Source organism: Macrotis lagotis, chromosome X (assembly GCF_037893015.1).
Source record: "Macrotis lagotis isolate mMagLag1 chromosome X, bilby.v1.9.chrom.fasta, whole genome shotgun sequence".
Lineage (NCBI taxonomy): Eukaryota > Metazoa > Chordata > Mammalia > Peramelemorphia > Peramelidae > Macrotis > Macrotis lagotis.
In genome coordinates this window covers 651823827-651840535 of record NC_133666.1, presented here as the reverse complement: position 1 = coordinate 651840535, position 16709 = coordinate 651823827, and positions in this window count along the sequence as shown.

Genomic DNA, 16709 nt, shown 5'->3' with positions numbered 1-16709 from the left:
CATCATCATCTGTAAGATGAGAGGGTTGGACAGATGACCAAAGAGGGCCCTTCCAGGTTAAGTGACCAATTCATTGGAAGAGACAGAACTAGGATTCAAACTCAGGTCCCTCTGCTTCCAAATCCAATCCTCTTCCATTAGCCTTTTCCCTGACAAAACCAAACAAACAAAAAACAATAGCATTTACCAAGGGTTTTTTTAGGTTTTTGCAAGGCAATGGGGTTAAGTGGCTTGCCCAAGGCCACACAGCTAGGTAATTAATAAGTGTCTGAGGTTAGACTTGAACTCAGGTCCTCCTGACTCCAGAGCCAGTGCTCTATCCACTGCGCAGCAACCTAGCCACCCCATTTATCAAGGGATTTTAGGTTTGCAAAACTCTTTATGAATTGAATCTCCTTTGGATTCCCTCAACCACCCTGAGAGGTAGGTATTATTATTATTATTATTCCCATTTAACAGATGAGGAAACTGGTTCAGACAGAGGTCAAAGTCTTGCCCAGTGTCTCTTAGCCAGGAACTGTCTGAGGTCCTATTTGAACTCAAGGACTCAGGACTCCCAGTCCCATTGATCTCTAAACTATATGCAATCCCACTAAGGTTTTATATTAAGGTTATTTTGGACTCTACCATAAGATCTTTTTTTTTTCAAACCAATAACAGGCAAGGTATAGCTATCAGTTTGTCCTTGCCCTTTTTTAAAAAGTGTGAGTATATTCTAATTTTTATCTTGCACCAAATATTCTCAGGAGATTTTTTTTCTTTTCTCTCTCTCTCTCTCCCTCCCCTTTCCTTCTTTTTTTTGTGTGGTAACAATGGTAACAATGTGGTAACAATGATTTGGTAACAAAATAGATGCTGCTCATTGATTGGAGACCAGATAAACAAACTGCTGTGCTTAAATATAAAGAGCTATTTCAGTGATACAAGAAATGAAGCTTGCTATTTATTTGTATGACCTTGGACAAGTCCACTGAACTTCTCTAGGCCTCAGTTCCCTCATCTGTGGAATGAATGATAGCCCTGAGATTCTAGATCTATTGTCCTATGAAGAATGCAGAGTAACATGGTTAGACTTATATGAACTGAAGCCCTTCACTGAAGGGAAGAAAACCAGGAAAACAGTAGGCAACAATATAATACTTAGAAATTAAAAAAAAAAAGAAACTCCTAAAAAGGAAGAACCCCTCCCCAATTAAATGGAATGCCTCATAATTGCCCTGACCAAGCTTAGCCCCAAAGAAAAAATGAGAAAATCCCATTCCACCCTACTACTTGGCAGAAGTTGAGGACTATGAGTATGTAATCACTGCCCCATTCATCTGATGTGTTTATTTGCTGCACATCTCCTTTTTTTCATTCTTGATCTATGTTATAAAGGATGGCTACTTTGGAGGTGGATGGAGGCGAATTTGTTGAAAATTAAAGTTATATAGAATCAACAGATATAAATTAATATGAAAAAAATAAAGGAAAATGCATCTTCTATCCTTTTTTTTTGCAAAGGTGGGCAACTCTGCATTTGTTATTGTTTTTGGTTAGTTGTTTTTTCGGTCATGTCTGATTCTCCATGATCCCACGTGGGGTTTTCATGGCAAAGATATGGAAGTAGTTTATCATTTCCTTCTCCAGCTCACTTTACAGATCAGGACCCTGAGACAAATAGGGTGAAGATACTTGACCAAGGTCATACAACTTGTGATTTGCCATTTCCTTCTCCAGTTCATTTTGCAGATGCAAAAACTGAAGCAAACAGGGTGAAGAGACTTGCCTAGGATCATACAGCTTTGGTTTGCCATTTCCTTTTCTAGCTCATTTTACAGATCAGGAAACTGAAGGTGAAATGACTTGCTCAGGATCACACGGCTAATAGGTAGCTGAGGCTAGATATGAACTTGGGAAGATGAGCCTGACTTCCGATCCCATCATTTTATTCACTGTGTCATCTAGCCAACTAGCTGCTATGTAGGTAGTCCATTGCAGATATTTTCAGATTTGGTTGACATATTGGTTATGTTTCTTAAACTACTTTTCTTTTTCTTTTAAATCTTTGTTACTAGGAATGGATGGTCCATTGGGTGGAAGGATATATTCAGAAATTAATATGATGTAGCAACAAAAGGCACTAATATAAATAAGATGAAGACTGCAAAAATGAAGAAAAATATATTTCATCTCATTCTCTAGTCTGTCAAGACCTTTTTGCTTTCCAGATAACTCTCCATTTTCCATCAGCTTGGTTTCAATTCCACAAGAACATCATCCCTCCGGATCATCTGAAAAGTCATCATCAAGCAAACTGACTCAATTTTTGACACTCCTCACCTTCTCCCCTCTGATTGGAGGACTGGAGGGTGTAGCAATGAACTTCTCCCCAAACCTTCCTTTATAGAAGATATAGGATACTCCCTGATGCCCCCTCCTTTCTTCCATTAGATTCTTGAGAATAGGGAATGTCTTTCTTTTCCTAATTTGTAACTTCAGCACTTAGCAGGATCTGGTGCTTAATAAATGTTTTTTCAATTGAATTTAATTGACTGTCACTCAGGGTAGTAACCATCCCTCCCAGTTTTGTGTTGGTTGGAGAACTGGTAAGCATGACATCCCTAAAACCAAGTCACAAATAAACATGTTAAACAATACACAGGGCCAAGAATAGGTTCCTGCCGCATTCCACTGGAGATCTCCTTCTCCAGTTGATATTGACTACTCTTTAGGTTTGGATTGACCAAGTCTGATTCTAAATACTTGTTCTAGCATCTAGAACACATCTTTCCATCTTTTCTTTAAGAGGTGTACAAGGAGGACAAGCTCCTCTGGTGTGAGGGCTTACCAAGTCCTTTTCAGGGCTACTCCTCCATCTGTCACCCAAGTCTCACCTGTGACTCCAAGGCTCCAGGATGAGGGATGGCCATAACTCAGTAAACGCCTCTCAGTAGATGGGCTAAACCAAGTTGACTTCAAACTCATCAGTGAGTTGGGTGGGTAGGTGGGGTATCTACCCCAAGCATATGAAGATTTTTCACCAAGTAGAATGGGTAAATAAGATCAGTTTATCTTAATGGCTATGAAGGCAGCTGAAATAGGCACTGTGGGGTGGCTAGATGGCGCAGTGGATAGAGCACCATCCCTGGAGTCAGGAATACCTGAGTTCAAATCCGACCTCAGACACTTAATAATTACCTAGCCATGTGGCCTTGGGTAAGCCACTTAACCCCATTGCCTTGCAAAATCCTAACCAAAAAAATGTATGAAATAGGCACTCTGGAATGCTTTAGAACTTAGTCAGACCTCAGAGATGCCAGGCTTATAAAACTTCATTCTGGGTCATCATCAGTCAGTCGGCTTTTATCTTGCCACACTGGACTTCGATGACTGGAAGCAAAACATCACTTTGATGTCATTGGTCCTCTTTGAAAACAAAGGATGAACAACATGAAAAACCATCAAGTCATTTAAATCCAAGTAAATCACATCTGACATAGTAGATAAGTTACTGAACCTAGCGTCAAGAAGACTCATCAACTTGAGTTCAAATCCAGACTCAGCCACTTACTAGCAGTGTGACTCAATTTCCTCTTCTATAAAATGAACTGGAGAAGAAAATGGCAAACCACTCCAGTATCTTTGCCAAGAAAACCCCAAATGGGGTCAATGGAGAGTCAGACAACTTAACAATAAGGACAAAAAGCACATCTAAAACATTGGCAGATGGCACACTGGAGTTTGAATCAGAAAGACCCGAATTCAAGTCCTGCCTCAGACACTTACCAGTTGTGTGACTCTGGTCAAATTACCTAACCTCTTTCAGCCTCAGTTTTCTCATCTGTAAAATGAGGATGATAATAATAGCACCTACTTCCCAGGGTCATTGAGAGAATTACGTAAGCTATAATTTGTTAAGTTCTTCACAAACCTAAAGCTGTATATGAATATTATTGTTATTACAAATTTCCAAAAGAAAATTTGGTCAGGGTCACATGACCTGTTTTTGGTGAGGCTGATCAACTCTTATTTACCTGGATCTTCTTCCACCAAGTCTTTCATAATCTCTCCCAGAACTTTATCAGGAATCAACATCAGACTCACTGGCCTATACTTTGTAGACCCCCTTCCACTTTTTTTTTTTGAAAATCAGGACATTTGTCCAATTTTTATCCCTTGGCTTTCTTCCCATCTTTGACCCTATGGCTGAACCATTTCTTTGAATCCCTTTCCCTCTTCTCCCATCATTCTTGTTCCGTCTGCTCTCAACCCTGAGTCACCTCCGCTGACCACTTCTCCACTCCTACTCCCAGGCTGATGAATGTCTCTGGGGGACATCATGTAATAATGCTGCCTGGGTCCACCATAAATTCCCATTATCTAATCTCCACTGGGCCTTCATGGCTGTATGGTAATCCTTTTATTCTTCCCTGATGGACTCCTTATCACAACATTAGTAGCAGCTATTCCATGTCTTTCCTCCAGCCTTCTTTCTTCCCTTCCCCCCTCTCCCTCAGCTTATGACCTTGTCTTCTACATTCCTGAGAAAATAGAAGCCATCTATTATGAGCTGCCTCATCTCCCCTCTGCTTAGCACCCCTCTACACCCTTACCCATTCTTTTCTCCATTACTGAGTCTCTGAGGAAGGAAGGGCTGGACTTTCTCCTTGTCAAGATCCCTTAAGATCCCTCCAAGTTACTCTGTCCTATCTGCCCCCACTCCCATCTTCATCCTCTCTATTTCTATTGGCTCCCTCCTTGCTCCCTACAAAGGTACCTGGTTCTCTTTCATCCTTCAAGTCATTTCAACCTCTCTCAAGGCACCGTGCTAGGCCCTGGGAGCCAGACACAAAATTGTCTGTTTTCTTGAAATTTAAAGTCAACAGAGAGAAAAGTAAATATTGAATCCTTTGGGCACAGAGTAAGCATTAAGGGTAGGAATGGGGACTTCCAGAAAGTCCTCCTAGAGGACTAAGTTAAGCTTTGAAAAAAATTTTGAGAGGCAGAGATGATGAGGGAGAGTGTCTCCTTGAGGAAAGTGTCTGATGGTAGAAAATGGTAAGCTGAGCACCAATAGGCCACTTTGGCTGAAACACAGACTATATAATATGAGTAAAGACTAGAAAAAGAGGGTAGAGCCAGATTTTAGCTATCCTTAACAGCCAACTTAAGTGGTTTGCCTATTATCCTATGGGCATAGGAAGCCAAGGAAGACTAGGGTGATTTTGCCTTAGTAAGATCATCTTGGCAGCTAGGGAGATGATGGATTGGGGATGAGAGAGAATGAAAACAAGGAGACATTTTAAAAGGCCAGCATATTTTTCCAAGCAGGAGATAATGAAGGCCTAAAGTAGTGAGGTAGCTATGGTTTTAATTGAAACTGCCTTCTCTGAAGTTTCCAATGATCTCTTAAACCAAATCTTGCCAAATCTATTGACCTTTTTTTCTATCCTTCTTGCCTATTTGTAGCCTTTGACCCTTTTGATTACTGCTTTCTACTTTTGTAAAAAAAAAACTGTATTCATTTTTAAATTAAATACAAAATGAGAAAAGGGAAAAAAAGAGGATTTCCATGCACACAGAGAAGATGAGAGTATTCAATATAAAACAATAAATTTTTTCTTGAGAATCTATGTAATATATCCTACACAATTTTTTCCATTTGACTTTTCTACATTTCCTTCGAGTTTTTCTTTCTTCTCTGCTATGCACTTTTAAATTTTACTTTATTTGTTCCTTCCTTCCCAAACCCCTTCCTCTAAATATTCTCTTCTCTCTGTTTTTGTGGCACTATTTTCTCTTGGTTTTTCTCCTGTTTGGGCTAATTCTTTTTCAGGGTCCTTTAATGGATATTTGCAAAAAAAATATATTTTTCAATTAACAGATATTTATATTCTGCCCCACTAATCCCCTACCCAAAACCCTTGTATCAATGATACATATTCAAGCAAAATAAATTCCCATATTAGCCACATCTAAGAATGCATATCTCATTCTTCACCCTGAGTCCACCACTTCTCAATCAGGAGGTGGGTAGCTTTTTCCCCATCAGGGCTGATCACAGCATTGATAAGTCTTTGAAGTGTCTTTGAATGTAGTTATTGAATAAATTGTGCTTCTGGTTTTTCATTCTCTGCATCTAAATGTACCAAATCTTCCTTGGTTTCTCTGACACAGTTCTTTTTGTCATTTCTTTGGCAAATTATTGTTCCATTACATTCTGATACCATGATTTCTTCAGTCCCAATTGATGGGCACCCCATTAGTCTCTAGTCTTTGTTTTAGGAAAAAAAAATTGTTAAAATCATTTTTGTGCCTAAGGGTCCTTTTCCTCTTCTTTAAACTCTAGGGGATATAGGCCTTGTGGTGATATTACAGTTTAGTGACTCTGAGGGCATCATTCCAAATTTCTTTCCATAATGGCTAGACCAATTTATAGCTCCATCAACAGTGTATTCCTGTAGTTGTTGGCTCATTGCCTTTGCAACATTTATCACTTTTCTTTCCATTGATGGATCTTCATCCATGTCAAATCCACTAACTGTGAGTGTCCCTTGAGGGCTTCTCCTAGGCTCTCTTCTTTTATACCAGTTCATTTGGTGATCTCATCACCCCCTATGGGTTCAATTTCATTTCTATTCTGATGAATCCCAGATCTATTATATATCCAGCTTAGTCTCTCAGAAGAGCTAAGATATTCCTCTCCAATTAGATGTTCTCAAACTCAACTTGTCCAAAGTCAACTTTCTCCTTCTGAAACCCCACCCTCTGCATTTCAGGTCACTGTCAAGGGCTCTCCCTTCCTCCCATTCATTTAGTCTGGAACCTTTCTCAATTCCTCATTCTCACTCACATTACATCTTATAGACTTTGCCAAGACTTGTTATTTCTTCCTCCAGCATATTTCTTATCCTATCTCCCCCCAATCAGCCATTACCCTAGTTCAGGCACTTACCTCTCTCTGAGAATATGGTAATACCCTTCTAACTATGCCTCAGGTCTTTCCCCACTCCAATCTAACTAACCACCACTCAAGGTGATTTTTCTCAAGTATGTCACCCCTCCCCCCAATTCAGTAAAGTTCAGTGGCTCCCTATTACCTCCAGAATCAATTACGAAATCTTTTTGTCCTTTCAAGTCCTTCATAACTTGGCTCCCTTCCTACCTTTCCAATCTTCTTATATCTTCTGGGATCTGTCTACACTGCCCCACTTGCAATATTCAAATTGCAACATTCCATCTTCCAGCCTGTGAACTTGTACTAGGAATGCTCTGCTTCCTCATCTCTCATTTATAGACTCCCTGAATCCTTTCAAGATTCAGTTAAAATCTCACCTTCTCCAAGTGCCCTATTCTGATCTGCCCCAATACCCAACTGCCAATTTGGCCCCTTTTATCTATTTTGTATCTATGTATCTTGAACAAAACAAACTATTTGTATGTCTTTTCCCTTTCTGTCTCAGTAGAATGTGACCTCTTTAAAAGCAGGAACTATGTTTTTTCCTTCTTATATTTCTAGTATTTTTTTTTCAAGGCAAATGAGGTTAAGTGGCTTGCCCAAGGCCACAAAGCTAGGTAATTATTAAGTGTCTGAGGCCGGATTTGAACTCAGGTACTCCTGACTCCAGGGCCGGTGCTCTATCCAGTGTGCCACCTAGCTGCCCCTATTTCTAGTATTTTGTACAACGTTGGCATTTAATAAATGCTCATTGACTGCATAACTGACCCTGTGAATAGAGTGATAGGAATAGATATGAGACATGTGAAAGAGTTAGAATGAAGAAGACTTACTGTTTAGCCCAATGTCTGATTCATGGTGGGTTCTTAGGACTGTGAGGATTGCGGTGCCTTCACCAAGTCTTTAGTTATTGAATGGGTGTTATCTCATAAAAACTGAGGTCTGGAAAAGACCGTGATTTAGAAAGGTCAAGTCATCTCAGTTGTCCTGCCTTTTGTCCTGCCACCGGATGCCAATGATTCTGCAAGAGAGGATGATGATGACTTTGTGTGACTCTGCCTCACTTGAATCTAATTCACAATCACATCAAGACATCACCCTGTGATATCATTGGTCCTCTTCCAGAATGAAGGCTGAACAACAAAAACCAAAGAATGTTTGAAGGAGAACTAGGTTGGGGGGTGGGGAATGTAGGAGGCAGAAGATGATGAGTTCCACTGTGGACATATTAAGTTTACTAGAACTATGGGATATCTAGAGTGCATGCTTAGCAGGTGGTTGGAAATATGGAGTTCAGGAGAGAGGTTAGGAATCAATTTATAGATCTGGGAGTCATCATTGAAGAAATAATCATTGAACCTTTATGGATACTGATGAAATGAGCTCATCAAAGAAAAGAGCAACAGATTAAAGAGGGTCTAAGGCAGTGCCCACCCTTAGTGGGTAGGACATGGTTGATGCATCAAAGAAGTCTGAGAAGGAATGGTCAGAAAAATAGAAGGACCTCTAACCCCTGGCCTCCTCACACTGTGTCCTCTGCCCTTTTCTCTGATTAACTGGTTTCTCTCAGAACCTCCATTTTTAAGGACAACCAGAGCAACCTTGTCTTCATCCTTCTCCCAATTCTACTCCTGACTCTCTAGACTTCCTCAACCACATCGCCTCCTGGTTACCTTCCATGGGTGTGTTGTCTTCCCCCATCAGAATTAAAGATCCTTTAGGGCAGGTTGTCTCATTGTTTTCTGCTTGTGGATGTAGCACATAGTGATACTTATAACTGGAAGAGAAGGCTCAGGAGAAAGCAGTGTTCCCAGAGCTCAAAACTTCCCTTGGTCCTGCCATTCCTTCAAGAAATCTCCCTATACTTCCCCTTTCTTTCATTTCCAAATTCCTACAAATGCTCAATTCTCAAAGCCTCCATTTGGGATCTCACTTTAGGGAATCGATTACATTAAAACTCATCAAACTCAATTTCCTAATTTTAACTGATGTGGGCAGGGACTGTATTTCTCCTTTCTTTGCAACCCCATGCTTAGTTAGAATAGTGTGTAAGCCATGGCCTACAGTAGGTGCTCAATAAACATTTATTTACTGACTGAAAGAGTTGTAGTATATGAATCAGATGGAATAGTGTTATACCATAAAAAATGACAAAAGAGACAATTTCAGAGCACCTGACTAGTGTGAACTGGTACAGAGAGAAGGGAGAACAATTTATACAAAAACAACATGGCTAAAAAGACCAAAAACTTTGAAAGACTTCAAAATTCTGTTCAAAGCAATGACCAATCATAGTTCCAGACTCAGAATGAATAAGAAGTTTATAGAGAACTTAAAAATTGGCAAAGCACTTTACAAATGCTATCCCACAGATGAGCAGAACCAGAAAAACACTGCACACCCTTAACAGCAACATGGGGGTGATGATCAACCTTGATGGACTCACTCATTCCATCAGTGCAACAATCAGGGACAATTTGGGGCTGTCTGCGATGGAGAATACCGTCTGTATCCAGAGAAAGAACTACAGAGTTTGAACAAAGACCAAGGACTATTACCTTTAATTTAGAAAAAAAAAACCAGATTATCTTATTGTCTGATCTTGCAATCTCTTCTACTTTATGTTTCTTCTTTAAGGATAGGATTTCTCTCTCATCACACTCATTTTGGATCAATGTACAACATGGAAACAATGTAAAGACTGGCAAATTGCCTTCTGTGGGGAGTGGGAGTGGGGGGGGGAGTAAGATTGGGGGGAAAATTGTAAAACTCAAAATAAATAAAATCTTTTAAAAAAATACCAAATACTATCTCACAGTCCTATAACGTTGGTTCTTGTCCTTTGTTATCGAAGAAGATCAAACAACATCACTGTTAGAAACAAGTTGCAGTGTGCCCCCTGTGGCTGATCAGACCAATACAAGCTAGGACTGCTCTTCTATTGGTCTGGCACAAATTGGCCATATACTATCATTATCCACATTTTACAGATGAAGAAACTGAGACAGACAAAGCTGAAATAACTTTTTGAATTCAGTTTTTCATTAATGGTCACATAGCTAGTGTCTGAGGCCAGATTTGAATTCAGTTTTTCCATTGTTCTACCCACTGTGTCTTCCAGCTACCTGTTGCCTGCCTCTAGAAAGGCGATAGACACAAGGAAATGCCTTATGCAGAAGGTAACAATTACGTTGACTCTTGAAAGAAACCAGACACTCCAAGAAGAAGAAGTGAAGGAGATCTAGGCTGTGAATCTATAGGAGACAGCAGATAAAGGAACAGCAAAAAGGCTGATATGACTGCCTGAAAGAGGTTAATATAGAATAAGGCTGGAAATGTAGGATGGGGGCAGGTTGCAAAGAGCTTTAAATGCCAAATGGAAGAATTTATATTTGATCATGCAGGCAATAACATACCACTGATGTTTATTGAGTAGGGGCAATACAGTCAGACCAGAGTTTTGGGAAAATCACTTTGGGAGCAGATAGGGGATGAATTGGAATGAGGAGAAACTAGAGGCTGAAAAGTCAATAAGCATCTTTTAAGAATATCCTATAAGCCTAAGTGCTTGAAATACCAAGAAAATTGATGGGGAGAAGGAAACAAAATCCCTGCCCCTAAGGAATTTGCATTCTAATAATGTTGATAACTTGAAAACAACTTCATACATGCAAAATCCATGCAGATGGAAAATAATTAGGAAGGTACTACAATAGTCTAGTCAAGGATATGATGAAGGTGATTGCACAAATATAACCTATTTCATATGGCTTATGGTCTCAGGAAAGGAAGAAGGGAAGGAGGAAAGGATAGAGTTGGGAACTCAAAACTTAAAAAAAACCCAAATGTTAAAAATTGTTTTAATATGTAATTGAGAGAAAAATAATATATATATATATTAATAAAAGAAAGATTTTATTTATTTTGAATTTTACAATTTTTCCCCCTAATCTTACTTCCTCCCCCCACCCCCCACAGAAGGCAGTCTGTTAGTCTTTACATAGTTTCCATGGTATACTTTGATCTAAGTTGAAATGTGATGAGAGAGAAATCATATCCTTAAGGAAGAAAAATAAAGTATAAGAGACAGCAAGTTATAAAAAATATATATTTTAAAGGATATAATAGACTAAACTAGGATAGAGGTTGTATGTTTATAGAAAAGGATGGGAGAAATGTCATGGAGCTAGAAATGCCACAATATGGCAAATGATGAAATTTGGGAGATCAGTGAGAATCTGAAGAGTTGAGGATGACATGAAGGTAAATTTGGGGAACTGGAAGACTGGAAGTGCTCTTGGCAGTAATAAGAAAGTTAAGAAAAGAAGAAGATTTGGAAGGAAAAATAAGAATTTCTTTTTGAGCATGTTGATTTCGTGATATGTATTATGTTTCCAGTTCAAAATGTCCAATAGGCAGCAGGTGATTCAGGACTGGCACTCAGGAGAGAGATGAGGTCTGGATATACAATCTGGGAGTCATCTTCATCCAGAAGTTAATCAAATCTGAATTTAATAAGATGACCAAGGGAGATAACGCAGAGAGAGGAGAGAAGAGGGCTCTGGGCAGATTCTTTAGAAAACATCCACGATTAATGGGTTTGACAGGGACAACAATCCAGCATAAAAAAGGAGCTAGTCATCAGGGAGGTAAGTTGTATCACCCAAACCCAAGTATAATCAGCATAACTAACATTTATATAAGCATCTAGTTTTGCCATGCACGTATAATTATGATCTCATTTGATCCTTAGAACAACCCTGAGAGTGAAGTGTGCTATTATTATCATCCCCATTTTACAGATGAGGAAACTGAAGCAAACAAAAAGGTCCACATGACTAAAGCTGGATTTGAACACAGGTCTTCCTGATCCAGGCACGGCAGATCTATCAGATTCAATCAATTAGCTGTCTAACTGAGAAGAAAGAATATCTAGAAAGACAGGGTGATCCATGGCATTCAAGGCTGAAGGCAGATCAAGAAGAATGAGGACTGAGAAAAGTCCATTAGAGTCAGCAATTAAGGAATTGCTGATAATTTGGAAGACAATTTCAGTAGGATGATGAGGTTAGAAGCTGGTACTCTGGTTTAAAAGAATGAGAGAAAATGGAGGTACCAAGTGTACACAAATTTTTCACGAAATTTAACAGAGAAAGGGAAAAGGGACACAGGACAATAGCTAGCAAGGTTGCGGGGTCCAGGGATTTTGATGACATGGGCTTATTTGTAGATTTGAGGGGGGGGGAACTTGATAGTAAGAGAAATCTGCTGGAAGAGACAAAAAGGATGATCTTTGTACTCTTGTACATTGAATAGAATCATTTTTTCAGGCAAAGACTAAACTGGGTGGCTTTTGAAGTTCTTTCTATCTTTTAAGGTTTAGATGGGCTATGGGGCAGCTAGGTGGCACAGTGGATAGAGCACCAGCCCTGGAGTCAGGAGTACCTGAGTTAAAATCTGGCCTCATACACTTAATAATTACCTAGCTGTGGGGCCTTGGGCAAGCTGGTTAACTCCATTTGCCTTGCAAAAACCTAAAGAAAAAAAAAGATTTAGATGGGCTAATATATCCAAAAATGGAATTTCATGGGTCATCCCCTATTGAGTCTAATCCTTTCATTTTACAGTTTTTAAAGCAGATAGGTAACCTCAGTAGAAAGATAATTCATTCACTTTCTGTCAGGAAAGTGAGTTCAAAACTGGCCTCAGACACTTATTAGCTGTGTCATGTTGGGCAAGTCATTTAACCTGTTTGTTTCAGTTTTTTCAACTGTAGAATGGGAATAACAATAGCCCCTTCTTTCTAAGGTTTTTATGAGTGATTCTGTATTTAGTAAATATTTGTAAAGGGTTTAGCACAGTAGCACAGTAAATAGGATTATATGGATGCTAGCTAGAGAAAGATACTGAGGCTCAGAGAGATGAATTCATTGCTTATTATATTTCAGGTGCTGCCTAAGTTTTAGGTGTGTAAAGAAAGGCAAAAATAAGTTTCCTGCCTTCAAGGAACTCACATTCTAATGGAGGGGACAACATGCAAATAACTACCTACATAGCGGATGTAGACAGTGTAAGTGGGAGATGACCTCAACTGGAATGTACTTTTCAAGGTGGGGGAGAGGATTTTTGTCCAAAGTAGGATTAAAATTGAGTTTTGAGGTACAACTATGTGGTGCAGTCAGTGGATAGGGCACCGGTCCCCGGGGCCAGGAGGATCTGAGTTCAAATTTGACCTCAGACACTTAATAGCTATGTGACTAGCTGTGTGACCTTGGGCAAATCACTTAACCCTATTGCCTTAAATAAATAATTTTTTTAAATTGAGTTTTGAAGGAGGCCTGCAAAGTCAAGAATAGGAGGGGGACAATCAGGGCAGAGAGTCAGATAGTAAGAATAGTATGAAGTAAAGGGGAGTAAGGTATAAGAACAGAAAAATAGGAAGGGACCAGTTGGGAAAGGTTTCAAATGCCAAACAGAATTTTATATTTGATCCTGGGGCAACAGGCAGCCACTGGAGTTGCTTGAATAAGTAATGGCATAATAGTACCTAAGCTTTAGGAAAATCATTTTAGTAGCTGAATGGAGTAGCTGAATGGAGGATGAATGGGAATTGGGGAAGACTGGAGGCAGGCTACTGCTACTGCAATAGTCCAAGTGTGAAGCCATGAAGGTCTACACCAGCATAGTGACTGTATGAGAAATATATAAGCTATTTTGGGAAGGTAAAAACAAGACTTGACACAGATTAGCTATGTGAAATGAAATGAGAGTAAAAAAGTGGAAAATGACATTCAGGTCTCCAGTCTGGGTGACTGGGAAGATGGTAGTACCCTTAAGAGGGTACTATCTAACAGGGCAGTTCAGAAAAGAGGTTTTGTACGGAAAGATAATAAGTTTCATTTTGAACCTACTGGGCTTGAGATAAGTGTTAAGAGGTATCCAAAAGGTAGTTAGTTGGTGATGAAAGACTCAAGACAGAAAGTAAAGCTGATATATAGATCTGGGAACCAACAGCATAGAGGTGATAGTTAAGTTTATGGAAGCCAATGAGATCTTTAAGTTGAGATGAAGAGAGTTCAGGACAGAGCTTTGAGGGACATCCAAGATTAGTAAATGTGACCTGGATAAAGATCTAGCAGAGAAAACTAAGAAGGAGAGGAAAGACAGGAGGAGAACCAGGGAGGACAGAGTCATAAAAAGTCAGAGAGAGAAGAGAGCAATAAGAAAAAGAGGGAAATGAGGATGGAAGAAAAAGCCATTCAGTTTGTCAAACCAAGAGGATCCTTGGTAACTTTGGAAAGAGGACAGCTTCAGATGAACGATCTGAGGTCAAATGATCTGAGGTCAAAATCCAGAACTGAAGCCAATTTAGATGAGGAAAGGAAGTGGGGGCACCAGTTGTGGATGGTCCCCTCAAGTCACTTAGTATGGAAATGAAGTTCTTTTAGGTTAAGGAAGACATGGTTCATGGGAAGGGAGCAAGGAAAAAACAAGGAGACAGGGAGAAATTGAAGATTACAGAGAAAGGGGTTGTCATACCACACCACCAGAGGTGAGATTTGAACTCAGTTCCTGTCTCCTGAATCCTTTACATCACACCTAGCTGCCTTTCAAGGGTTACAAATGAAATCTGTTGTGATCTTCGTTCCTTTGGTCTAACCTAGTTCTGTCTTGCTGTGGTCCAGGTCTGGTGTCTGCTGGTTCAGATTGATTTTGGCTATGACAAGCCAGAGGTGGGTCTAGGCCAGTGGTGGATCGATGGGGAGCTGGGGCTTTTTGTTGGACCTGGGGGAAGGTTCTGGTTACAGAGTAATAATGCCACAACGACTTTCACAAAGTAATTTCCTTCCAACTGTCCTGGGAAGGACAGGAAGGATGAGGCTCATAAATTCAAAAGAGGTATTAGACACCGTGTAGTCCATCCAAGCCCTTCCCTTAACAGAGGGGGAAAATAAGTTCATCCAGGCAAAGAGAATTGCACTGGGTGACCCAGGGAGCAAGTATCAGAGGTGACATTGGAACCCAAGGCTCTTTGATTCCAGTTGCTTCAGTTCCCTCTATTGTGTTGTGATGCTCCATTGTCACCCTCATTTTTCAGAAAAGGGCCCCCAAAGGGGGAAAGGGATTGGCCAGAATCACACAGTTAATAATAAGTAACCCTAAGAAAGGGAGATGTCGTTTATAGCCAAGGCTTGCAAAGTGTTTTATATGTATTATTTTGTTTGATCAGTGTAAGAGAACAAGGAGAACCCAGGTCTCCTGACTCTGTTTAAACTTTCCCAGCATCTCTGAACCCAGCAGGTGATTAATAATTGTCTGTTGTTCTGTACAGTTTCGAGTTCAAGTTCAAAGCAAAGCCTTGCCAGGGGACAGGGGATGGTGGAGGGCCGTGGGGTATGGGGCACTAGGAAGGACTCATTCTGTCAGTCAAAACACCCAGATCCGGGGAGCTAGCTTTTCAACCTGCCCCTCTTCAAGGGATTGCTGGGTAGGGGAGATGCTAGGTGGGGTCAGGTGGTAGAAATAGGGGAGGATTCAGGCATGGAGTAGGCCCTTCTTCCTCACTTGCTTTCCCCTCCCTAATCCATCCCCCCCATCCTGGCCCAACCCAGTCCCTAGGGAGCTGTAATTATCCAGAGTTGAAGGAAGGGCTGGCCTTAGCCCTGGGAAACAGGCCCCTGGTGGGACTGACCATCTCGGGGCTAATTCGTTTGGAAACTCAGCTTCTTCCCAGCCCCCTCCCATCTCATCTCCACCCCCCCCAACATACACACACACACACAGACACACATGCACTGACACACATGACTCACTAATTGAGTTCTGGTGAGTTCTTGGGAAAGCCCAGAAAGCTGGATGAGGGATGCAAGGAAAGCTAAGCTATCTTTCTCAGAAGGGGGGCGACTTTTGGGGTGCATTTAGGTAGCATGCTCCGTGACCTCGGCCCCCCTCGCCTCGATTACTCCATCACTCAAACGGATTAAGCATCCCTGCCCTGGGGACCTCCCCGGGCTGCGGGGGGGATTAAGCGGAGGGGGAGCCTGGAGTGGAGGGAAGGTCTGGGCCCAGAGCCAGTGCGGATTCTGCCGCTCGGTCACTGGGCGACCGGGGGCAAATCGTTTCCGGGCCCTGGACCTCAGTTTCCCCAGAGAGACAAACAATGAGATGGTTTCCAAGCTTCCCAGGGCTACGGGGCCATCCGGGATCTGCGCTTGAACACCGCCGTCCTGGGCTGACGCCCCGGCTTCCTCCCGCAATTGTCCTCCAGTCCTCCCCCTTCCCAGCCCCCCTCCCTTTTCCTGGAACAAAACACTCCACTCCAGGCCTTCCAGTCAAGGGTTAAAGCCCCAGCCCGGCTAGCTCGCTCCGCAGGCTCCGGCATGATTGACACATTCCCGGGGCGGAACTCCGGGGCTGGCCAATGGGCGCGGGCGGCGGCGGCGGCGCCAGGGCCCCACGTGGGGGCGCGGTGGCCCCCGCGGCGCCCTGATTGGCCGGCCCGGCTCGGCGCTGGCCCGCACGAGCCCAGGCCCACGTGGACCTGGCGCGCGTTCATTGATCAGTTTCCCCGCAGAGCCGCCGCGGCCGCCGCGGCCCGGGGAGGCGGGGGCGGGGCGGGCGGGGCGGAGCGGAGCGGGGCGGGGGGCGGCCCGGAGGAGGGGGCGGAGGGGGAGGGGAGGAGGAGGAGGAGGAGGAGGAGAGGCGGCGGCGGCGGCCGAGGGGGCGGGGAGGCAGAGTCGAGGCTGGGGCTGGAGCCGGACCGGGCCGG